This window comes from Arachis duranensis, chromosome 3, assembly GCF_000817695.3.
Source record: "Arachis duranensis cultivar V14167 chromosome 3, aradu.V14167.gnm2.J7QH, whole genome shotgun sequence".
Lineage (NCBI taxonomy): Eukaryota > Viridiplantae > Streptophyta > Magnoliopsida > Fabales > Fabaceae > Arachis > Arachis duranensis.
The window spans coordinates 37,719,383-37,730,147 of NC_029774.3; the positions used below are offsets into that span (position 1 = coordinate 37,719,383).

The 10,765-nt window shown below is 37.1% G+C and overlaps 1 non-coding gene across 1 annotated transcript; it reads left to right on the top strand.

Annotated features, from left to right (window-relative positions):
* The first annotated feature begins 4,540 nt into the window (after positions 1-4,540).
* LOC127746330 (small nucleolar RNA R71) lies at positions 4,541-4,648 on the top strand. Its single transcript, XR_008007950.1, has one exon. It is a non-coding gene; the product is annotated as a small nucleolar RNA R71 (small nucleolar RNA).
* The last annotated feature ends 6,117 nt before the right edge of the window (positions 4,649-10,765 follow it).

Sequence of the window (10,765 nt, forward strand, 5' to 3'; positions counted from 1 at the left end):
AACAGTTTTGGCATCTCACTTTATCCTTTGAAATTCAGAATGATTGGCATCTATAGAAACTCAGAATTTAGATAGTGTTATTGATTCTCCTAATTCAGTATGTTGATTCTTGAACACAGCTACTTCTTGAGTCTTGGTCGTGACCCTAAGCATCTTGTTTTCCAGTATTACCACCAGATACAAAAATGCCACAGACATATAACTGGGTGAACCTTTTCAGATTATGACTCAGCTTTGCTAAAGTCCCCAATTAGAGGTGTCCAGAGTTCTTAAACACACTCTTTTGCTTTGGATCACAACTTTAATCACTCAGCCTCAAGCTTTTCACTTGGACCTTCATGACACAAGCACATGGTTAGGGACTGCTTGATTTAGCCGCTTAGGCCAGGATTTTATTCCTTTGGGCCCTCCTATCCATTAATGCTCAAAGCCTTGGATCCTCGTTACCCTTGCCTTTTGGTTTAAAGGGCTATTGGCTTTTTCTGCTTACTTTTTCTTTCTCTTTCTTTTTTCTTTATTTTTTTCGCAAGCTTTTTCCTTTTCAGGGCTTTTTCTTGCTTCAAGAATCAATTTCATGATTTTTCAAATCATCAATAACATTTCTCTTTGTTCATCATTCTTTCAAGAGCCAACAATTTTAACATTCATAAACTTCATTATCAAAAATATGCACTGTTCAAGATAAAATTTGAAATTCATGTACTTCTTGTTCTTTTGTAATTAGGGACATTTTTCATTTAAGAGAGGTGAAGGATTCATGGAATTATTCATAGCTTTAAGACATAGACACTAGACACTAATGATCATGTAATGAAGACACAAACATAGATAACACATAAAGCATAAAATTTGAAAAAATAGAAAGATAAGAACAAGGAAATCAAAGAATGGATCCACCTTAGTGATGGCGGCTAGTTCTTCCTCTTGAAGAACCAATGGAACACTTGAGCTCCTCTATGTCTCTTCCTTGCCTTTGTTACTCTTCCCTCATAGCTATTTGATCTTCTCTAATTTCATGGTGGATAATGGAGTGCTCTTGGTGCTCCATCCTTAGTTGCTCCATATTGGAACTCAAATCTCCCAAAGAGGTGTTGAGTTGTTCCCAATAGTTGTGTGGAGAAAAATGCATCCCTTAAGGCATCTCAGAGATTTCTTGATAAGGGACTTCCTCATGCTCTTGTTGAGGTCCATGAGTGGGCTCTCTTATTTGCTCTATCCTCTTTTTAGTGATGGGCTTGTCCTCTTCAATGAGGATGTCTTCCTCTATGACAATTCCAGCTAAATTGCATAGGTGACAGATGAGATGAGGGAAGGCTAACCTTGCTAAAGTGGAGGTTTTGTCGGCCACTTTGTAGAGTTCTAGAGGTATGACCTCATGAACTTCTACTTCCTCTCCAATCATGATGCTATAGATCATGATAGCCCGATCTATAGTCACTTTGGATCGGTTGCAAGTAGGAATGATGGAGCGTTGGATAAATTCCAACCATCCTCTAGCCACGGGTTCAAGGTCATGCCTTCTCAATTGAACCGGCTTGCCTTTGGAGTCTCTTTTCCACTGAGCTCTTTCCACACATATGTCCGTGAGGACTTGGTCAAACCTTTGATCAAAGTTGACCCTTCTAGTGTAGCGGCGTGCATCTCCTTGCATCATTGGCAAGTTAAATGCCAACCTTACATTTTTCAGACTGAAATCTAAGTATTTCTCCCGAACCATTGTAAGCCAATTCTTTGGGTTCAGGTTCACACTTTGATCATGGTTCTTGGTGATCCATGCATTAGCATAGAACTCTTAAACCATTAAGATTCCGACTTGTTAAATGGGGTTGGTGAGAACTTTCCAACCTCTTTTTTGAATCTCATGTCGGATCTCCGGATACTCATTCCTTTTGAGCATGAAAGGACCTCAGGGATCACCTTCTTCTTGGCCACAACTTCATAGAAGTGGTTTTGATGGACGTTTAAGATGAATCTCTCCAACTCCCATGACTCAGAGGTGGAAGCTTTTGCCTTCCCTTTCTTCTTTCTAGAGGTTTCTCTGGCCTTAGGTGCCATAAATGGTTATGGAAACACAAAAAGTAATGCTTTTTCCACACTAAACTTAGGTTTGCTCGTCCTCGAGCAAAAGAAGAAAGAAGGATGGAGAAGAAAAAGAAATGGAGGAAAGGGAGAGGTATGAGTGGTTCGGCCAAGGGGAGAAGAAGTGTTTATGATGTGTGAAAATGAAGGAGGGATGAGGGTTTATATAGAAGTGGATAGAGGGGTAGGGTTCGTGTATTAGGGTTGGGTTTGGGGGGAAAGGATGTGAATTTGAATGTTGAGGTAGGTGGGGTTTTTGGGGAAGAGTAGATGGAGGTGATTGGTGAAGGATATTTGGAGAATGGTGTTATTGGAATGTGTGAAGAAGAAAGAAAGTGAGTTGAGGTAGGTGGGGATCCTGTGGAGTCCACAGATTCTGAGGTGTCAAGAATTTCTCATTCCTGCACCATTCTGACGTGTAAACGCCCTCTGAGTGCTAATCCTGGCGTTAAACGCCAGGTTGCTGCCCATTTCTGGCGTTTAACCCCAGCTTTTCTTCCCTTTCGGGCGTTGAACGCTAACTTGGTGCCCTTTTCTAGCGTTAAATGCCCAGAATGGTGCCAGAATAGGCTTTTAACGCCCATTCTGCTACCCTTACTGGCGTTTAAACGCCAGTAAGCTCCTCCTCCAGGGTGTGCTATTTTTAATGCTATTTTTGAGTTTGCTTTGATTTTTGCAGTTATTTTTGTGACTCCACATGATCATCAACCTAAAGAAAACATAAAATAAAAATGGAAAATGGAAATTTAACATAGATAAATAAAAATTGGGTTGCCTCCCAATAAGCTCTTCTTTAATGTCAATAGCTTGACAGTGAGCTCTCATGGAGCTTCACAGATGTGCAGAGCATGGTTGGGGCCTCCCAACACCAAACTTAGAGTTTGAATGTGGGGGCTCTGTTTGACTCTGTATTGAGCGAAGCTTTTCATGCTTCTTCTCCATGTGTACAGAAGGAGATCCTTGAGCCTTAAACACAAGGTAGTCATCATTCACTTGAAGGACCAATTCTCCTCTGTCAACATCAATCACAACTTTTGTTGTGGCTAGGAAGGGTCTGCCAAAGATGATGGATTCATCCTCATCCTTTCTAGTGTCTAGGATTATGAAGTCAGTAGGGATGTAAAGGCCCTCAACCTTCATTAAGACATCCTCTACAAGTCCATAAGCCTGTTTTCTTGAATTGTCTGCCATCTCCAATGATATTCTTGTAGCTTGTACCTTAAAGATCCTTAGTTTCTCTATTACAGAGAGTGGCATGAGGTTTACACTTGACCCTAGGTCACACAAAGCCTTCTCAAAGGTCATGGTGCCAATGGTGCAAGGTATTAAGAACCTTTCGGGATCCGGTTTCTTTTGAGGTATCTTTAGCTAAGCCAAGGTGTTTAGTTCATTAATGAGCAATGGAGGTTCATCCTCCCAAGTCTCATTACCAAATAATTTGGCATCAGCTTCATGATTGCTCCTAGATACTGAGCAATTTGCTCTTCAGTAGTAACTTTATCTTCTTCAGAAGAAGAATATTCTTCAGAGCTCATGAATGGTAATAGGAAGTTTAGTGGAATCTCTATAGTCTCTAGATGAGTCTCAGATTCCTTTGGTTCCTCAGGTGGGAACTCTCTAGTGGTCAGTGGACGTCCCATGAGGTCTTCCTCACTGGGAATCACTGCCTTTCCCTCCTCTACAAGTTTGGCCATGTTGGTCATGGTTATGGCCTTGCACTCTCTTTTTGGATTGTCTTCTATATTACTTGGGAGAGTGCTAGGAGGAGTTTCAGTAACTCTTTTACTAAGCTGACCCACTTGTGTCTCCAAATTTCTAATGGAGGATCTTATTTCATTCATGAAACTTAGTGTGGTCTTAGATAGATCAGAGACTATGGTTGCTAAGCCAGAAAGACTCTACTCAGAATTCTCTGTCTGTTGCTGAGAAGATGATGGAAAAGGTTTGCTATTGCCAAACCTGTTTCTCCCACCATTATTGTTATTGAAGCCTTGTTGAGGCTTCTGTTGATCCTTCCATGAGAAATTTGGGTGATTCCTCCATGAAGAATTATAGGTGTTTCCATAGGGTTCTCCCATATAATTCACCTCTTCCATTGCAGGATTCTCAGGGTCATAAGCTTCTCCTTCAGAGGAGGCTTCTTTAGCACTGCCAGATGCAACTTACAATCCAGTCAGATTCTGAAAAATTATATTGACTTGCTGGGTCAATATTTTGTTCTGAGCCAATATGCATTTAGAGTATCAATCTCAAGAACTCCTTTCTTCTGAGTTGTCCCATTATTCACAGGATTTCTTTCAGAAGTGTACATGAACTGGTTATTTGCAACCATTTCAATGAGTTCCTGGACTTCTGCAGGCATTTTCTTCAGATGAATAGATCCGCCTGCAGAATAGTCCAATGACATCTTGGATAACTCAGATAGACCATCATAGAAGATACCTATGATGCTCCATTCTGAAAGCATGTCAGAAGGACACCTTCTGATCAATTGCTTGTATCTTTTCCAAGCTTCATAGAGGGATTCACTTTCCTTCTGTTTGAAGGTTTAAACTTCCACTCTAAGCTTACTCATCTTTTGAGGTGGAAAGAATTTAGCTAAGAAGGCATTGACCAGCTTTTCCCAAGAGTTCAGGCTGTCTCTAGGGTGTGAGTTCAACCATATACTAGCTCAGTCTCTTAGAGCAAAAGGGAAAAGCATAAGTCTGTAGACCTCAGAATCAACTCCATTGGTCTTAACAGTGTCACAGATTTACAAAAATTCAGCCAAGAACTAATGAAGATCTTCCAATAGAAGTCTATGAAACTTGCAATTCTGTTGCATCAGAGAAACTAATTGAGGCTTAAGCTCAAAGTTGTTTACTCCAATGGCAGGAATAGAGATGCTTCTCCCATAGAAGTCGGGAGTTGGTGTAGTAAAGTCACCAAGCACCTTCCTTGCATTGTTGGCATTGTTGTTATTTTTGGCTGCCATGTCTTCTTCTTTTTCAAAAATTTCTGTCAGGTCATCTCCAGAGAGTTGTGCTTTAGCTTCTCTTAGCTTCCTCTTCAAAGTCCTTTCAGGTTCAAGATAAGCTTCAACAAAAATGCCTTTATCTTTGTTCTTACTCATATGAAAGAAAAGAAAACAAAGAAAGTACGGAATCCTCTATGTCATAGTATAGAGATTTCTTGATGTGTCAGAGGAAAAGAAGAATAGAAGGATGAGGTAGTGAGAGGAATTTGAACTTATAAAGAAGAATAGAGTCCAAATTGCTAATTGATGAGAAGTGTTAGCCTTTAAATAGAAGGAGGTGAGAGGGGGAAAATTTTTGAAAACAAATTTTTAAATAAAACTAAAGAATAAAAATTTAAAATAATTAAAAAGAATTTTGAAAAAGTGGTTGATGGTTTTGGAAAATTGAAAGTGAGAAAGTGGTTAGTTGGTTTTGAAAAAGATAAGAAATAGTGATTAGTTGAAAAAGATTTGGAAATAATTTTGAAAAGATAAAAAGTTAGAAAAAAAAGTTTGAAATCAAATTAAAATAGATATGATTGAAAAAAAATTGATTTTAAAAAGATATGATTGAAGAAAATTTAATCTTTAAAAAGATATGATTGAAAAGATATGGTTGAAAAAGATTTGATTTTTAAAATTGATGACTTGACTAACAAGAAATTAAAAGATATGATTCTAAAATTCAAATATTGAACCTTTCTTAACAAGAAAGTAACAAACTTGAAATTTTTGAATCACAACATTAATTGTTAGCAAGGATTTTCGAAAATATTAAAAGAAAAAGGAAAAAGATTTGATTTTGAAAAAGATATGATTGATAAGAGAGGATATGAAAAAGATAAGATTTTGAAAAATTAGTTTTAAAACTTGAAAAATTGAAAAAGATTTGAATTGAAAACAAAACTACCTCCTTGGTGTTATCCTGGCATTAAACGCCCACAATGGTATCCATTCTGGCGTTTAACGCCCACTTGGCTACCTCCTTGGGTGTTAAACGCCTAGCCAGGTACCCTGACTGGCGTTTAAACGCCAGAAATCCTTCTTTACTGGGCATTTTGAATGCCCAGCTTTTCCTCTGTGATTCCTCTGCTGTATGTTCTGAATCTTTAATTCTCTGTATTATTGACTTGAAAAGGCATAATTTTGAAATTTTTTTAAATTTTTTAATGATGAGAGAGAAAAACAACAAAATGAAACTAATCATGAAAAAACTAAGATCAAATAAACAATGCATGCAAGAACACTTTGAATGTCAAGATGAACATCAAGAACATATTTTTGAAAATTTTTGAGAAAAGAAAGACATACAAGACACCAAACTTAGGAATTTTCATACTAGAGACACTAACAATTTGAGAATGCACATGAGAAACAACAAAAGACACAAAATCAGAGAATTTAATGATCAGACAAAGAAAATCATCAAGAACAACTTAAAGATCATGAAGAACACCATGCATGAATTTTCAAAAATTTGCAAGAAAAATAAAAACATACAATTGACACCAAACTTAAAATTTGACATTAGACTCAACAAGAAACACAAAATATTTTTTTAGGATTTTATAAATTTTTTCTGTATTTTTTTCAAAAATTATTTTGAAAAGAAAATAAGAAACTCAAAGTTTTTAATAAGAATTCCAGGAATCATGCAATGTTAGTCTAAAGCTTCAGTCTAAAAAAAATAGACATGGCTAACCAAGCTTCAACAGGACATTACATACAACAGCCAAATTGATGGGAATTAACTAGCTCCTGTGATGATAAAAACATCATCCGAAACTCTAGAATTCATTCTTAAAAATTCTGAAGAACAAAATGAAAAGAAAAATACCTAATCTAAGCAACAAGATGAACCGTCAGTTGTCCAAACTCGAACAATCCCCGGCAACAGCGCCAAAAACTTGGTACACGAAATCGTGATATACAACTCCGTGCAGTTGGCCAGCAAGTGCACTGGGTCGTCCAAGTAATACCTTACGTGAGTAAGGGTCGATCCCATGGAGATTGTCGGCTTGAAGCAAGCTATGGTCACCTTGTAAATCTTAGTCAGGCAGATTCAAATGGTTATGGGGTTTTAATAATTAAAAGCTGAATAAGACATAAAATAAGATAGAGATACTTATGCAATTCGTTGGTGGAAATTTCAGATAAGCGTATAGAGAAGCTTTGTTCCTCCTGAATCTCTACTTTCCTACTACCTTCATCCAATCATTCATACTCCTTTCCATGGCAAGCTGTATGTAGGTGGATCACCATTGTCAATGGCTACCATCCATCTTCTCAATGAAAATGGTCCTCTACGGTTTCCCGCATGGCTAATCATCTGTTGGTTCTCGATCATGTCGGAATAAGATCCATTGATCGTTTTGCGCACTGTCACTGTGCCCCACAGTCGCGAGTTTGAAGCGCGTCACAGTCATCCCATCCCAGATCCTACTCGGAATACCACAGACAAGGTTTAGACTTTTCCATATCTCAAGAATGCTGCCAATTGATTCTAGCTTATACCAGGAAGACTCTGATCGTACGGAATGGAAGACTCTGTTGTCAGGAGAGGCAACCATGCATCGTGAACCAGGAGGCCAAGAGATATGTATTCAAGCTTGTTTTCAGGTAGAACGGAAGTGGTTGTCAAGCACGCGTTCATAAGTGAGAATGGTGATGAGTGTCACTTGATCATCGCATTCATCATGTTGAAGTGTGAATGGATATCTTAGAATAAGAATAAGCTTGAATTGAATAGAAAACATTATTCATTGCATTAATTCATGAGGAGCAGTAGAGCTCCACACCTTAATCTATGAGGTGTAGAAACTCCACTGTTGAAAATACATAAGAACAAGGTCTAGACATGGCCGAATGGCCATGCCTCCCAAATAACATGAAACAATCGAAAAAGGGTTCAAAGACCTGATCCCAAGATCAAAGATGATCAAAAGATGAAAATACAATAGTAAAAGGTCATATTTATAGAGAACTAGTAACCTAGGGTTTACATAAATAAGTAAATGATGCAGAAATCCACTTCTGGGGCCCATTTGGTGTGTGCTTGGGCTGAGCATTGAAGCTTTCATGTGCATAGGCTTTTCTTGTTGTTAAACACCAGCTCTTGTGCCAGTTTGGACATTTAACTCCAGCTTTTATGCCAGTTCTGGCGTTTAACGCTAGAAAAGGGTCTCTGACCGGCGTTTTGACGCCAGTTTGGACCATCAAATCTCGGGCAAAGTATGGACTGGAAAGTCCAAGATGTCTACTTTCCAACGCAATTGAGAGCACACCAATTGGGCTTCTGTAGCTCCATAAAATCCATTTTGAGTGCAGGGAGGTCATAATCCAACAGCATCCGCAGTCCTTTTTTAGCCTCTGAATCAGATTTTTGCTTAGGTCTCTCAATTTCAGCCAGAAAATACCTGAAATCACAGAAAAATACACAAACTCATAGTAAAGTCCAGAAATGTGATTTTTGCATAAAAACTAATAATTATTTACTAAAAACTAACTAAATCAAACTAAAAACTACCTAAAAACAATGCCAAAAAGCGTATAAATTATCCGCTCATCAAAAGACAATACAAGATGAATTGACAACTCTAGATCAGAACAGAACTTGGTGTCTCACTGAACTCCTAAAAGGCAAGAAGGTTGTGGGTTGCAAATGGATTTTTCGGGTAAAATTCAATTCCGATGGCACCATAGAGAGGCACAAAACAAAGCTAGTTACAAAATGATTCACTCAAGTGCAAGGAGTATATTATGGTAATACTTTTAGTCTAGTTGTCAAAATGACTATCCTATGAGTAATGTTAGCATTAGCAGCTGCAAAGAAATAGTATTTGAAATAGCTGGACGTCAATACTACCTTCCTTCATGGAGATTTGGACAAGAAAGTTTATACGAAGATACCACCTGGTTTGGCTGTGTCACAACCAAGTTTGGTTTATAAATTGCAAAAGTCTCTATATGGGTTTAAGCAAGCAAGCAGGCAATGGAACATTAATCTCACTCAGTCTCTTGTGGATGCTAGTTATAAGCAATTATTTTATGATCATTCACTCTTCATCAAGAAACAATATGAAAGCTTCACTGCAATTCTACTATATGTTGATGATTTGGTTTTAATCGAAAATGACATTGGCGAAATCAATACCATCGAGAAAATTTCGGATGACAAATTCAAAATAAAGAATCTTGGTGATCTCAAGTACTTCTTAGGAATGGAAGTAGCACGCTCTAACTCTGGAATTCAGATTTATCAGCAGAAGCACGTCATGGACCTTTTCAAGGATTTTGGTTATCTAGATTGCAGGCCTCTCTACACTCCTTTTGATTATAGTCAAAAACCCTCATACCATTTTAACGGACAACACTACTTACAGAGAGCTCATCGGCTGACTCCTTTACCTCACAAATACTAGACCTGATATCTCTTACGCTGTGGGGCGTTTGAGCTAGTTTTTGGACTGTGCAACCACTTCTCACCTACAGGATGCTTTTCGCGTACTCCGATATTTAAATGGCAAACTTGCAACTGATCTATTCTTCTCCTTTACTTCTAATCTGTATCTCACCAGATTTGCAGATGCTGAGTGCCGATACTCGTCGTTCTGTTTCTGGTTATTGCTTCATGTTTGGGAACTCTCTCATTAGCTGGAAGAGTAAGAAGCAAACTATAGTTGCCAAGTCTTCTACAGAAGCTGAATATAGGTCTCTTGCTGTTGCCACTTGTGAAGCTAGTTGGTTATCTTTCTTAATAGATTTCATTGGTTTGCCATTTCAAAAGTCTATCACTCTATTCTGTGACAACCAGTCAGCCATTCACATCGCCAATAATCCCATCTTTCATGAAAGAACCAAACACATTGAAGTGGACTGCCACATTGCTCGTGAAAAGTATTTATCTGGTCTCATTCATCTGATACCAGTTCGTTCTAAAGAGACTAACTTACTAATTTTCTTACTAAACTTTGCCACCAGGTCCTTTTCTTACTAATGTTTCTAAGTTAGGATTGTTAGATTTATACAATTCTAGCTTGCGGATCAATAGTAGATGTAGGCTTATTTGTTATAATTTTATTTTTAGTGGGAGTATATAAGGAATACATACTATATAAAGTGTAGTAAGTCAAGAGATATTTTTAAGTGGATTTTTCATTCTCTTCAACGATGAGAATAACTTATTATTCTCTCTCTTTTAATTCCTTCTGATTCATCAAACCATCAACATTACAGTTTAAACAATTTAAAACAGATATTTTTCACTTTCAAATAAAAAATAATATTTATTAAAAACAAGAACTGTAATCACATTAGTTTTTCATTTTCTACTTGTAATTAAAAAATTATCTCCTTCTTTAAATGGGTCGAGAACACAAGCTGTTCACCTTCTAATCACTGTTTGAAGCTAATTGATCGGGTATTATATGACACTGTTTTCATTATCAATCTTTAAAAAAAACTATATTAATTTATATCAATAATTAATTAATTTTAAATTTTTTAAATTTAAAATTTAAAAAATTTTAAATTGATTAAATAAACCTAATTAAAACCTATAAAAACCTTTCTCTTTTTTCTCACATTAATCTATCCACTTCTAACAATCACAAATTCAAAAAATATATAAAAGAACATCCATTTAATATGAAAAAGAAACATTCTAATACTTAGTAGAAGAAACATCCATAT